This window comes from Typopeltis vanoorti, chromosome 17 (genome assembly GCF_054136105.1).
Source record: "Typopeltis vanoorti isolate ZY-2024b chromosome 17, IOZ_Tvanoo_1.0, whole genome shotgun sequence".
Classification (NCBI taxonomy): domain Eukaryota; kingdom Metazoa; phylum Arthropoda; class Arachnida; order Uropygi; family Thelyphonidae; genus Typopeltis; species Typopeltis vanoorti.
The window spans coordinates 14,517,918-14,532,388 of record NC_143565.1 but is presented as its reverse complement, the minus strand read 5'-3'; the positions used below and the strand labels follow the sequence as shown (position 1 = coordinate 14,532,388).

The following is a 14,471-nucleotide window of genomic DNA, read 5'->3' as shown; positions in this document are numbered from 1 at the left end:
TTTTAATTATTTTTATTATTATTATTGTTGTTGTTGTTCCGGGAAACTCCAAGGAGTCGACAGACTCATCGAGGGAGGCCCTAACATCATGTCTGGAACAACTATTCAACCTTCACACAGTATCTATCATATTATTGGAATATGATAGATACTGTGCCATAAGTGTAATAAGACGACAGTCTTACTCTTCCATAATTGGAAGAGTAAGACTGTCGATGAGCATTTAGTGAATAAAAGAAGAATTTTGCTATTTACGTTCTAAAGGAATTTTCGAGAAAACTCTGATTAGGAAGTTTCATCTGTATTAAGGACGCCAGATCTGACTATTATTTCTACTGAAGAAAAGAGACAGAATTAAGTCAGGAAGAATTAGTGTGTGTTACATAAGTGATGAGAAAGGATCCTGTGTAAATGAAGAATGGAGTCATATATCTTCAGAAAAGGGCCTTGACAGAGAAAGAAACTGGCTATGAACATTTTGTGATTGTGCAAACAAAGTGTTTAGTCTAGTCTTAAGTGTAAGTTTATTTTAAAAAGGCCTTGGATCCAATTAATTTGTAGTTAGTTATGTAAAGTTGTTTGAAGTGTATATATATTGTTTTTGTTTTATTAAATGTGTTTATTTTGTATTTTGGTCTTGAGTCAGTGATTATTTGGATTCTGAAAGAAAGAGTTAATATCATTGCACCAATTGGAGTGAACCCTTGTGCATATAATAACATATAGGTACACTCGGAATTTAAAAAAAAATAATTGTTAGAAACAGAGATCATCTCTATGGTAGGATAAATATAAGATAATATCTATGAATATTAAAATATAAAAAATCTCCTATTGCTACTTCCAGTTTCAAGAGCGGTTTCCTCATGTGCATTGTCAAGGTCATCTATCCAAATAGTGTCATCTTCACTCCCATCCAGGGTACTACAGATGCTGGTTTTTAGAAAACTTGTCAATTATTTCTGGTGAAATCATATCCCAAGTTCTCAAAATCCAGTTGCACAACAGTTCTAATGATGGTCTCTTAATCTTTCCTCCAGAGTCAGGTCGTACTTCCAGTTGCTATCTACACCATGTAGAATTTTCATATGTATCCCTTGAATGGTTCATTGAGCGATATGGCTGTAGACAAGGTGTAAGACCAACAGGAATAATGGCCACATTGTTCTTCACATCTGAAAGTTGTTTTTCTATTTCAAGCCCAAAGTGTCTGCAGAAACTATCCCTCACAAGGAGAGCCAGGTGTTGAAATAAGTACCCTGGCCATTTTTTCCAAACTGTTCTAATTCAATCTTGAACCATTGTAGTGCCAATTTATCCTTTTTCTTGAACTCTTACATGAATTCCAGGGGGAAATTTCTCCTCCAGCATTGTTTTCCTTTTTTGAATATAATGTAAAGAGACAACTTTCTTCCATGTGCAGTAATTGCGAGCATGATGGTGCATCGCTGTTTTTCACTTCCAGTTGTGCACATTATCACACTTTTTTCTGTTATTGTTGTTTTGGTGTGTCATGTCGAAATTGAAGGGTGTTTGATCAGCATTGCTATTTGCGATTTATTACTCTTCCTAAGTCAAATCACATAGCGATGAAAATCTGTCACTTTATCCTCAAAATTCGAAATCTTTTAGCATTCTTTGGCAACAATTCCTTCAACAAAGGGAAATACTTTTTCCTCTTCATGAATCTCGTGATCCAATCTTGGCTCACTTTCATTAAAAAAAGATCATGCTACTCAACAACAAAGGCAAGCTGATGATTGTTGAGTTGAAATGCTAATTTTCTTCCGCTGAATTCCAAAATATCTGAAACTTCCATAACAACATTCACTATCTATTACTTAAAGTTCAAAACTTTTTTTGTGTGTGAGGAATGTGCAAAACATTTTAATTTCTTTTCTCATAAAGTAAAATCAGGGATGCAAGGTATATTAGAGGGCGAGTTGTATTCAAGTAAATACAGTATGTAATCATGTAAAATTGACATTTATTGCCTGCCACATGTAACTGAGAGAATGAGTTTCCTAAATTCCAACATCTCAAACAAAATGCCGAGATGTGTAAATTGAATCATTTAGTTAGGATTATTATTATCATTATGCCCTCCACGAATCAAGAGACTCTTCATTGAGGGCTCTCTCTCTCTCGCTCTCTCTCTCTCTCTCTCTCACACACACACACACACAGAAAGATCACTGAACTGTGGCTTAAACCAATTCAAAGTTTTTGCACTCACCACACTCTCAGCAGCTCTTTCCAATCACTAACCACTCTTATGCAAAGAGCCTTTTCCTTACTCCCATGCTTACATAATTCTTATACTACTTCCAGGGATGTCCTCTTGTTCTAGCCCAGTTTTCCTTTGCTTTATGAAAAATCTCCTCTACATTAATCTAGTAATAACCCCACCAACTTATATATCTCCATCATATCTCCTCTCCACTCTTCATTCTCTTTAAAAGGCCCAGCAAATTACACAACTTGACACTGCTTTTAATGAATATTTTCTGTGCCATCCCTAAGATACAGTAGTCCAAAAGTCACGAAGGGGTTTCAGTATATAGTAACTCTTTTAATTTTTATTTTAAATTTACAATACCATAGCATCATATCCAGTATATATATATATAGGAAATAAATTTGCACTAGGTGTGAAAATTCAAATCTTGTAAATGGCATCCATTTTCTGCTTTGCACAAACGTGCCCTTTCTAAGACTTTTTTCATGACACCTCTTAGTGTTTCAGGTTCCAGTGCTCTGATTTCGGCCTGAATATTGTTCTTCAGCTGTTGGAGTGTCTGAGGCTTGTTAACATAAACTTTTTCTTTGAAATAGCCCCCATAATACCCCCCATGTTTGAGATGGTGGGAATAGTATGCATAAGCAAATAGAAGAAATGAATGGAAAGAGGGTAATTATTATGGGTGATTTCAATTATGGTAATATTGACTGGAAAGAGGAGAGGGCACATGGGAGGAAGGAATTGGATTTTATGCAGTTATTAAGGGACAACTATCTACGGCAACATGTATTGGAAAATACCAGGGGGCAGAGAGTGCTGGACCTAGTAATTGCAACTGAGAATGTGGCTGTAACGAACATGACCTTGTTGCCACCAATTGGTGAGAGTGACCATAAGGTCATGACTTGGGAGGTGGCTAAAGGAGTCGAATTTACAATTAAGACAGGGTATATGTGGAATTATCGGGCTGGTAAGTATGACAAGCTTAGGTGTGTGCTTGGCTCAATGCCATGGCATGTAAAACTGCAAGGGCTGGATGTTGATGGTGCATGGGAGGTGGTCAAGAACTGTTTGCAGGAGGCAATGGTTGACTGTATACCAAGAGTCCGAATAATAAATCAGGTAGGGGTTAAATGGATAAATAACACTATTAAGCTTGAGCTGCAAAAAAAGAAACAATTGTGGAGGGAATTTAAGGAGAAGGGTGACCATCAGGTGCATGAACAGTATAAAGCTCAGGCCAGGATGGTAACAAGGGTGGTAAGAAAAGCAAAAGCAGATTACGAAAGGAAATTGGCCACGCAGGCTAAAGAGAACCCCAAACAGTTTTTTCAATATGTTGCAAGTAAAAGGAAAAATGCTCATGGTAGAATGATCTTAAAAAATGCTGAGGGTAGGGAGGTAACTGAATCAGTCGATGTTGTGGAATTACTGAGCGAGCACTTTGCAAGAGTATATCATCCAGGTGGTGGCCTTGCGGAAATGGAGGAACCAACAGCTTATACTGGAATTGTGATGAATGAGGTAGAGGTAACTAGTCTGTTACAGAACCTCAATGTCAATACATCTGTGGGATTGGATGGTATACCAGCTCGTGTCGTACGTGAAGCGGCAAAAGAATTGTCAGTGCCCTTGACCATTATGTTTAATTTGAGCCTCAGGACTGGGTCAGTCCCAAGGGGGTGGAAAGAGGGGAAAATAGTTCCACTGCACAAAGGTGGTTCCAAGGCTGCTGTTGAAAATTACTGGCCAATCAGCATAACAGGAATCATTATCAAGGTCTTAGAGAAAATAGTCAAGAGGAAAATACAAGATTGGATAGAAGAAAATGGGATACTGTATCGGGGACAGCATGGTTTTGTGAAGGGTAGGTCATGCCTCAGTAACTTGCTCACATATTATAACACAGTGACGGCTGAACTGGATAAGGGTAATGGGTTTACAGTGATTCTGCTGGACCTTGCTAAGGCCTTTGACAGGATACCACATGGAATTCTAATCAGTAAATTGCAGCATATGGGAATGGACATAGGGTTGGTGAGATGGATAGGAGGGTGGTTGACGGAGAGATATCAGAGAGTGGTTTACTCAGGAGTAGTCCACAAGACGGCCTGTGACTAGTGGTGTACCACAAGGATCTGTTCTTGGACCACTGCTGTTTAATTTGTTCATAAATGATATAGGAAAGGATCTGAGAGGAACAGTTCATTTGTTTGCGGATGATGCAAAGTTGGGTAGGGCAATAGTGAATGCAGATGACGTCAAAATTTTGCAGGATGATTTGGATAGATTGGAGGTCTGGGCTAGGGAGAATGGATGTCAATTTAATGTGGCAAAATGTAAGGTTATGCATTTTGGGGTGAAAAGATGGGAGGCAGTTTACTGCATTGGTGGAACCGTGCTCCAGGAAATTGATGAGGCACGAGATTTAGGAGTGTTGGTGGATAAGGAATTGAAATTTAGGGGACACATTGCAAAAGTGGCCAAATCAGCTCATCAAATCACTTGGTTGCTGAAGAATACGTTGACAAGCAGAGACAAGCAGGTTATTGTTCCTCTGTATCGAGCCTTGATAAGACCTCATCTCGACTACTGTGCTCAGATTTGGTCACCTAGGTTTCTTCTTGATGGGGAGGAGGTGGAGAGGATCCAGAGGCGAGTGACCAAGATGATAGCAGGTCTGTGGAATGAACCGTATGAGAACAGGTTGAGGATTTGTGGGTTGCAAAAATTGGTTGATAGGCGGAGGAGGGGAGATATGATTGAGACATTCAAATTACTGAAGGGTTTCTATAAAATTAATTCAGAAAATATTTTTGAGAACAGGGCTGGTTGTGGGAGGACTAGGGGACATCCATGGAAACTGGGCAAAAGTGTGGTTAGTAAAGGTGTTAGAGCTGGGTTCTTTACTTTTAGAGTAGTGAATGAGTGGAATGCGCTCCCTGAGTCTGTGGTGGATGCTGTGACAGTGAATGAGTTTAAGGCGAGGTATGATAGATACTGTATGAATGTCTAATAGTTGTGATGAAAATGATTTGGGGCCTCCCTCGATGAGTCTAATGACTCCCTGGAGTTGCCCGTAATAATAATAATAATAATAATAATAATAATAATAAGCCCCATAGGAAGAAATCAGGAGTCATCAGATCCGGAGAACATGATGGCCAGCTTATGTCACAACCACAGAAAATTATTCTTCCCTCAAAAATTGCCTGAGCAGTTGGATTGTGGCCCTTGCTGCATTAGCTGTCGCTCTGTCCTGTTGAAACATGTCATCATGTTTATCTCGAACTGCTGGAGTAAGAAATTTTTGATCATAGACCAATATTCATCTCATGTAATATTGACAGGGTTCCTACATGGTCTTTGAAAAGTAAAGTCCGATCACTTCTTTTGATGTCACCCCACACCAGACTGTACACTTAAGGGGATGCAATTCCATTTTGTGAATTGCCCTAAGATTTTCCGAACCCCCAAATCCCACAGTTTTGTATGTTAATGAAGCCATTCAAATGAAAATGTGCTTCAGCTGACATTATCAGCTTGGGGATGAATTGGGATCTCTCCTTGCTAATTTTTGAAATTTGACTGCATATTGAATTCTGTGAGCATAATTTGGTGGCTTCAGCTGTTGCACCAATTGGATTTTATATGGAAACAGGTTCAAGGTTTTCAGAATACACCAGAGTGACGTCTGAGGAATCCAACCTGTCCAGACCACCTTCGAGTTGATGTGCTCGTCTTCTGCAACACTCTCCCTTACATGCTCAGCTGTGGCTTCATTCCTAACTGAGCTCAGTCTGCCTGTTCATGAAAGATTGCTTATTGAACCTTGTTCCTCAAAACAACCAATCAAATATCTAATCATTGATTCTCATGGAGAATCTCTCACGCTGTAATGACGATGATATGCTCATTGGATTAGAATTATTGATCTTCAGTTTTGATAGTAAAATTTTACAATGTGTGTTCACTATTCAGTCGTGAATTTTTCCATGGTTAATCTCCAAGGTCTTTAGAAAAATCTATAAAGAAAAATAAAAAAATTAATTAAAACTTCTGAATCCTTCATGACTTTTGGTCCACCCTGTACCTTCATCCCTTTGAAAATCAGGTTAGCAGATCTGCACACATTGGTCCACATATAAACTATTGTGTGCATATCTGCTAACCTGTCTGCTTCTATATGTTAAGGCCCTCACCATTGCCATAATCTGATGTATGTCTTCACAATTTAAGATTGTTATCTACCACTACCCCCAGACCTCTCATATCCTTGCCTACCAGATTTCAAGATCCTACACATTGCAATAGTGAACTGGCAGCTTCATTCACTTGTACACTCATACAGTTTATTCAATTCCTCTTGTAAGGCCACAAAATCTGATCTACTCCTCATAGTTCTTCAAAACTTTGCACCATCTGAACTGATATCTCCAGTTAAGTCTATCCCAATATAATTAATCTGTTTTGGGACAACAACAGTAGTCCCAAAACAGATCCCCTGCTATGCATTGCTAGGGACCACCTTCTTTGGGGATACCCACCTCTCCCACACTCAACCTGCTGATCTAATAGTTTAGTTACCCAGTGTGAATCTGTTTTTCCTATATGTGGCTCTGACATGTTTGTCAATCTATTAAAGGTCTTTGAAAAATCTAAGTATACCACTGTTTATGTGTGAAACCTGACAAGTTTTGTAAGTTGTATGACTTACAACATCAGAGGCATTGGTGTATAAAAATAGTTAAACACAACTAACAAAGATTAAATTGGTTGTGGGAGCTGTGTTCAGGATTTTCTTGATTGATGTTGGCTCAAATCCATTAAGTGTGAGGTTCTGTGTTAAGTAGTGTAATTCCTCATTTTGCCTTTTTTTTTTCCATGCTGGATATCTTATATGTTCTGTCTCTCAAGGTTTTTATTACACCTATTTTTTTGAGGGGTGGTGGTGTGAGGCCGCATTAAGAAATCTTCACGTAGTTGTCGATTTTCTGTAAATGGAAAAGGTTAAACTTTTTTCTTCTTCATTTTTTTCTATGAGGATACCCAGGAAAGGTAATTTTTTTATGTTCTTCTATTTCCAAAGTGAATTTTATATTTGGGCATAATTCTTGGGACTATTCTGTTAAGATATTCTTTAAAAACAATTAATTCATCTGTCATTCCTGGCCAAATGACAAAAATGTCATCCACATACCATAGCCATTTCTTAGGTTTCTTTTGATAGTTTTTTAGAGTGTTAGTTTCAAAGTTTTCTATGAAGAGGTTGGCTAAAGCTGGGGCAGAGGGGGGGGGGGGGGAGCTCATTGCTAGTCCTTCCTTTTGTTCCCAAAATTTGTCCTGGAATGTGAAAAACATATTCATGCAGTGTTTATATAGTCTGGCCAAAAAAGAATTTCAAGAAGAGTCACTATATCATTTCTCAGTACATTAGTGAAGAGGCTGACTATATCCAAGTTTGCTAAAACGTCTGAAGGTTCAATATTAACATCCTTGATCTTCTCGATGAAATGTAAACTGTTCTTTATGAATGAATCTGTTTTTCCTATATGTGGCGCTGACATGTTTGTCAAATATTTCGCCAGATTTGATGTCGTGGAATCTCTTCTATCTACAGTCAGCCTTAACAGGGTATCTATTTTATGTATTTTTGGTGCTCCATAAATTCTTGGGACTAATGGGTGTTTAGATGATAGAGTTCTTTTTAGTTCTTCAGGCCAGTTAGGTATCTTCTTGATTAAGTCATTAGTTTTATTATGTGCTTGCCATGTGGGATCTCTGGTAATAGGCAAATAGGTGGTGGAATCCTCTAAGAGGGTGTTCATCTTTCTTGTGTAATCTTTGGAGTTCATGACGACTGTCGCGTTCCCTTTATCTGCTTTAATTATCACAATGTTGTTGTCATCTTAATTTTTTAAGTTCTGCACATTCCAGTTTTGATAAGTTTTTGTGTAGTATTTTGCATTTTAATAGTAACGCAGAACTTTGTATGTGGATGAGGTCTGCTGTATCGCTAAGCAAATTGCAGATTCCTTTTTCAATTTGTGCAATGATATCTACTTTCGGGATGTGCTGTACCATTAAAGTGAAATTGAAGCCTTTCATTAGAAGATTGTTTTCTGCTTTTGACAGGACTTGTGAAGATTTAGAGTGATCTAGATGCTTTTGTTGTTTTTCTTTTTCTTGCTGAAGTAAATTGAATTTCCTTATTAAATTATATTTTTTCTGTGCGGTAACTGATGTAGCTTTATTGTATGTAATGTTATCGATATTATTCCGAAGGTCTGATGGTAGCGAAGTGGCCAATTCGCTGTGTATAGCAAACGTCTGATGGCTATCAAAAGAAACCTAAGAGATGGCTACGGTATGTGGAGGACATTTTTGTCATTTTGCCAGGAACGACAGATGAATTAATTGTTTTTAAAGAATATCTTAACAGAATACACCCAAATATAAAATTCACTTTGGAAATAGAAGTCCAGGAAAGGTACTTAAAAAAGTACCTTTCCTGGATATCCTCATAGAAAAAATGTAGAAGAAAAAAGTTTAACCTTTTCCATTTACAGAAAATCGACAACTACGTGAAGGTTTCTTAATGCGGCCTCACACCACCACCCCTCAAAAAAAATAGGTGTAATAAAAACCTTGAGAGACAGAACATATAAGATATCCAACATGGAAAAAAAAAGGCAAAATGAGGAATTACACTACTTAACACAGAACCTCACACTTAATGGATTTGAGCCAACATTAATCAAAAAAATCCTGAACACAGCTCCCACAACCAATTTAATCTTTGTTAGTTGTGTTTAACTATTTTTATAGACCAATACCCCTGATGATGTAAGTCATACGACTTACTAAACTTGTCAGGTTTTCACATATCCTGTTCGTATTTAATAAACATGTGGTCTCAATACCGGAATCTATCTCCCGAACTACTGAACCACAGAAACCTTCACATACATATGATCTTCCTTTAACAAATCCTTCTGACCATCACAGAGAATACCATGATAACAAACTTCTCTAACATTTTAACCACAATCCCAGACGTCGGTTATACCAATCTGCCATTTTCATCCACTAACATCATCCTCCCATAATTATTTTTTCTTCTATTTGCCACATATGGAAAGAATTCTCCATGATTTTTCTTGACCTGATTGGGTAATTTCTCTCAAATACTGAAGTTTTGCAGGCCTTATCAACCAGAACTGATTATTACTTTTCATCTTATGCTGCTGCTGCCTCCAAAAAGTCTTATTTTTTTTCAGATTGCGTTCTTAATCTTTTCATTCATCCATTTTACTCCTACCATATTTAGCCTTTTCACCTTTGGAATACACTCAGCTATTGCTGCTGTTAAATATCTCTCGATCAGTGCTCTAGCAGCATTTTTCACTTTTAGTCTAACTCCTTTTTACAAGCTATGGCTATCAGTTGTCTTCTAAGATTTTCATAGTCACCGACTTGGTAATTCCACTTATATATCCTTTCTTCACAGAACTTCTCATATGACTGACTTCATTATAAATTATTAATATCAGAAACACTTACGTATAATATTTTTATTGTAAAAGTTTCGGCCAAGCTCCATAGCCATTGTCAATGCAGTTATAGGAAAACTCAAAAAATAACAGTTTAACTGAAAGTATGTGATATTATGTGCAATATCAGGAGAATAGCTCTATCTGCATTAATAGATATTCAAATAAATTACGATAAATTGATTTAGTTAATTATTTTTTAATTATAAACAAAATTTAATTACAATTATAGAACACATGAATGGTGTTCTGTTGGTTGTTATATTGGTTAATATAACTTCCCAAAATTGAGAAAGTTTTAGACATCATTTTTGTTCAGATTCGGGTTGTGAATGTGTACTTCACAGCTTTCTTTGTGGAGTCTTTCTAGAAAAAAGTAACTTATGTGTAACACTTTGGTATTTTGTTCCACCGAATTCTGTGTTTTGTAGATAAAGTGTGGTATGCTAAACTAGATTTGTTGGTTCATTAAGAGAAATGTATTCCTGATGTTCTTCCAGACAAATTTGTGCAGATCGACTAGTTTGTCCATAATAAGATAAGTCACAAGAGCAGGAATTCTATAAACTCCAGGATAAGATAGAGGAGTATCTGCACAAATTCTTCTGGAAGAACATCAGGAATACATTTCTCTTAACAAACCCAACAAATATGGTTTAGCACACTATGCTTTATCTACAAAACACAGATTTCAGTGGAACGTGTTACACAAAAGTTACTTTCTTCTGGAAAGAATCTACAAAGAAAGCTGTGAAGCGCACATTCACAACCCAAATCTGGACAAGAATGACTGCCTAAAACTTTCCCAATTTTGGGAAGTTATATTAACCAATACTCACCATTCATATGTTCCATAATTGTAATTAAATTTTGTTTATAATTTAAAAATAATTAGCTAAATCAGTTTATTGTAATTTATTTTGAATATCTGTGAATGCAGATGGAGCTATTCTCCTACAGTCGATATTGCACATAATATCACATACTTTGAATTAAATTGTTCTTTTTGGAGTTTTCCTATAACTGTATTGACAATGGTTATGAAACTTAGCCAAAAATTTTACAATAAAAATATTAAACATATGTGTTCTGGTATTAATATTTTATAATGAATTCTTCTGCTTATGTCTCAATTTTCAGACAAATATGACTGACTTCAACCCAAGTCGATAACTTCACAGTCACTCATATTAGCTGGAGGAAGATTAGATATTCCATTCACAATCACATCCTCTTATGTGATTGTGAATGGAATAGATCAGACCTATACTTTTAACCCTCCTAGGCCCTATGTTTCATATTGCATAAGATTGTTTTCTTTGTCTGAGAAGAACTCTATGAATAAGTAGAATGAATTCTGCTTATTCGTAGGTGCCACTTTTTTATTCCAATTAGTATTACCATAACTAAAATTACTCACAACCCCCCCCTCCCCCTGAAAGTACATATTAGGAATTTGATGATGACATAATGATCACCCTTCCCTTGCTAAGTTGGTTTGCCTGTATATTCCCTGGCCTATAGCAACATCCAACTAATCATCAACAGCCCCCTCTCCCACCTTTCCTTTCCTTCCTATCCTCATGAAAAATATCCTGCTGTAAAGTATACAATTCCAAAATAATCAGCAAAATATTTAATTCTTCCCCCACTATTTCCTATGTCAGAAAAAATAGCCAGAATGAAAAAAAAAAATAGTAATAAAAATAAAATCTGTGCAGTGCCTTCCTTCAAGCACCGGACAAAACTGACTGCACTTAACCATTTCCATAAGGACCAATCTTTCCTCTCTCGGTGTGTGAAGTGCTCCTTGTTCCTGCAAGTTGTCCAACTGTGGATAGAATGGAAGATCAGCTACAGTTCACTTGGAAGAACATAAAAATTTATCTGTAATTGTGTAATACTCTTAGACATTACTTAATCAAATGGAAAAACTTCACTATGCTCCATAAAGTGAAAGATGTTTTTATAGAATCCACAGTTATCTTTAAAAACAATCTAATTTAAATAAATATGGATAACTTTTCAAAATATGGGAAACATTAATTCTTAGGCATTCTGTGTTACAACTTAGGCTTCTGATTAGCACCCAAAAAGAGCACCCTTCCTAGTTAGGACTCTTGACTTTAGGCTATTCCACTTTGTGTTTCTTGTTTGTGTTACTATTTATATTGTACTCCCTGATGATGTCTCAGTGACCAAGACAAATATTGCAAATAAGTATTTAAAGAGTCGTTTAATTTTTTCTCCATTAAGCCTCTAACATGAATTATAGCCTTTCATTTCTATTTCCACATCCTCATCCAACTGTATTCCAACTATTTTTGGATGAACTCGATTGATGCAACATTTTCATCTCCCTTGTTTCTGATACTCCTGTGTTCATAAATAAGTGCAGCAATTCATTTCTTGGTTTATAATCAGTTCTACTCATGCCATCTCTCATCTGTAACCTCTCTACCTGCGCTTGCTAACTCTTTATAATTCCTTATCCCTTATATCTCTCCAGACTCAATTACCTCCCATGTATTCCAAGCCATCCCATCTGCACATTCATTACTACTTCCAGAATCCATTCTCCTTACACTGCCTTGCTGTCCATCCAAACTCCCCAGTTTCCCTATTCATCTTGCACCCCTCTATAATCAAGATATATAATCACCTTTTTATTACCCCTAATACCATATATCTCTCCAGACTCAACTATATCTCATGCTTTCTCATTTCTATATTGACCATCCCCATGCAGACATTTATTACTGCCTCTGGAATCCACTCTCCTTACACTCTCCACCTCGACTCTCCATTTCCTTTTCCATATTGCATTCTATTCTCATCTCTCACACCACTCTCCTCTCCACTGACAGATATTTCATTTTCACTTGTTCAACTCTCCTGCTCTTTCTCATCATACGTTACACTCTCTTCTAGTAACAGTCTCTCCAATTTCTTCACACCAAATCCGTTTAAATGCAATCCATCACTTTTATACAGTTCCATTCATCCCTCAAGTGTGTGTTCGACACATTAACAGACTTCATCCCTTTCTCCTCATATAGCTCTGCTACATATCATTCATGATTTTTGCTTGTTGTCGCAACTCATTATTGTCATACCTGGACCACCCACTAACTACCTTCCTATCACATCATTGTCTTTCACTTCCCTCAATAATTTCCTAATATTCATCCTCACCTTCTCTCTCTCTCTCTCTGTGCTCAGCCATATCATTTGTTCCCACAATTACCACTAATTCCCTCACACATTTACTCCTCATTAAGTTTTAAAAGAGATATACCATGAGTAGACATATCGATACAAAATTAATAACGGAAAAAACTCACGTACAAAGATTATTTAATAGTATAAATTTCGCCTGTGTGTCACAGGCATCTTCATTTTATTTTTTATTATTATTATTATTTTTTATTTTATTTTTATTTTTTATTTCTTTCTTTCTTTATTATTATTATTATTTTTATTTTATTTATATTTTTTTTATTATTATTTTTTTTTTTAGTAAAGTTATTGACCTTTTTAGTTATCTTACACCAGCTACTTAGGTGGCGCTTTTTGGAATTGTCAGTTATTGTTTAATTTGAGCTTAATGTACTGAAGATGCCTGTGACACAGGCAAAAATTATACTATTAAATAATCTTTGTATGTGAGTTTTTTCCGTTATTAATTTTGTATCGATTTACTCCTCATATTCAAAGCATGTCACTCCTAGAAACATACCAAATAAGATGATGCATTGAATATGAGGAGAAAATGTGTGAGAAATAATGGAATCTCCAAACAGTGTGACTCTTGAGTCATTTGCTACATCTTTTTCTCCACTGTCTTTCATTTCTCATTTTGTGTATGCCTCATTTCATATTTCATCTTAATGATCTCATTCTTTAAGTTATGCTTACTTTTCTCCATCATTGTCTTACTCACTTTTTTAATCATGCTTTCTGTTGCTCCTTCAAACATGTTTGCTTCTGTTCCCATGCAAAAAAAAAGTCTTAAGTAGCAATGACACAAATGCAAAAGCATGTGATATAAATACAGTTTTGAACATGGTCTGTGTCACCTATTCTATAATGCAACAATATTTTATGTTTTTTATCATGAATTTGGTAGTATCATTTAGATCAGGGGTCACCAAACTATGGCCCATGGGTCAGATGCAGCCCGTGATATGATTTTATCCGGTCCGCCAATTGGACTAATTTTTCAATAAGAATCTGGAAAAAAAAAAAAAAAGGTTTGATAGATTTCAAATGCATTAATTAAAATTGTGTTCAAAATATATTTCCGAATAGCAAAAAGTAACCGTAATCCACGTTACGGTCTTTCTGACTGTAAAAGGTCGGTTAAAATGGACTAACAGAGGAAAAAAAATTTTAAAGAATTCAAAAAGAAATAAAATGTTACATCTGAATAAACTTTTTTATCAAAAAAAATTTATGTCGCATGAAATAAGAACACTTAAAAAAGTTGTAAAAACACGGTTAAAATGAACTAACGAGCAAAAAACAAAATAAAAACAAAATTTCCCGATCTGTATTCATTGACAAAAAACTCAAAGGTATACGAAATTAAAAAAAAAGTTACATGTAAATTGTCGGTGTATATTCGGTTGAAAAACTAACGACTAGCAAAAATTTGCTGATAGTGTTCGTTGTCA

At 36.1% G+C, this 14,471-nt stretch overlaps 1 protein-coding gene across 4 annotated transcripts in view; it reads left to right on the top strand.

The window, feature by feature from the left end:
• The window catches only part of LOC150097176 (uncharacterized), a 296,897-nt gene that overhangs the window by 118,477 nt on the left and 163,949 nt on the right, over positions 1-14,471 (top strand). The gene's annotated exons all lie outside the window — the stretch shown is intronic.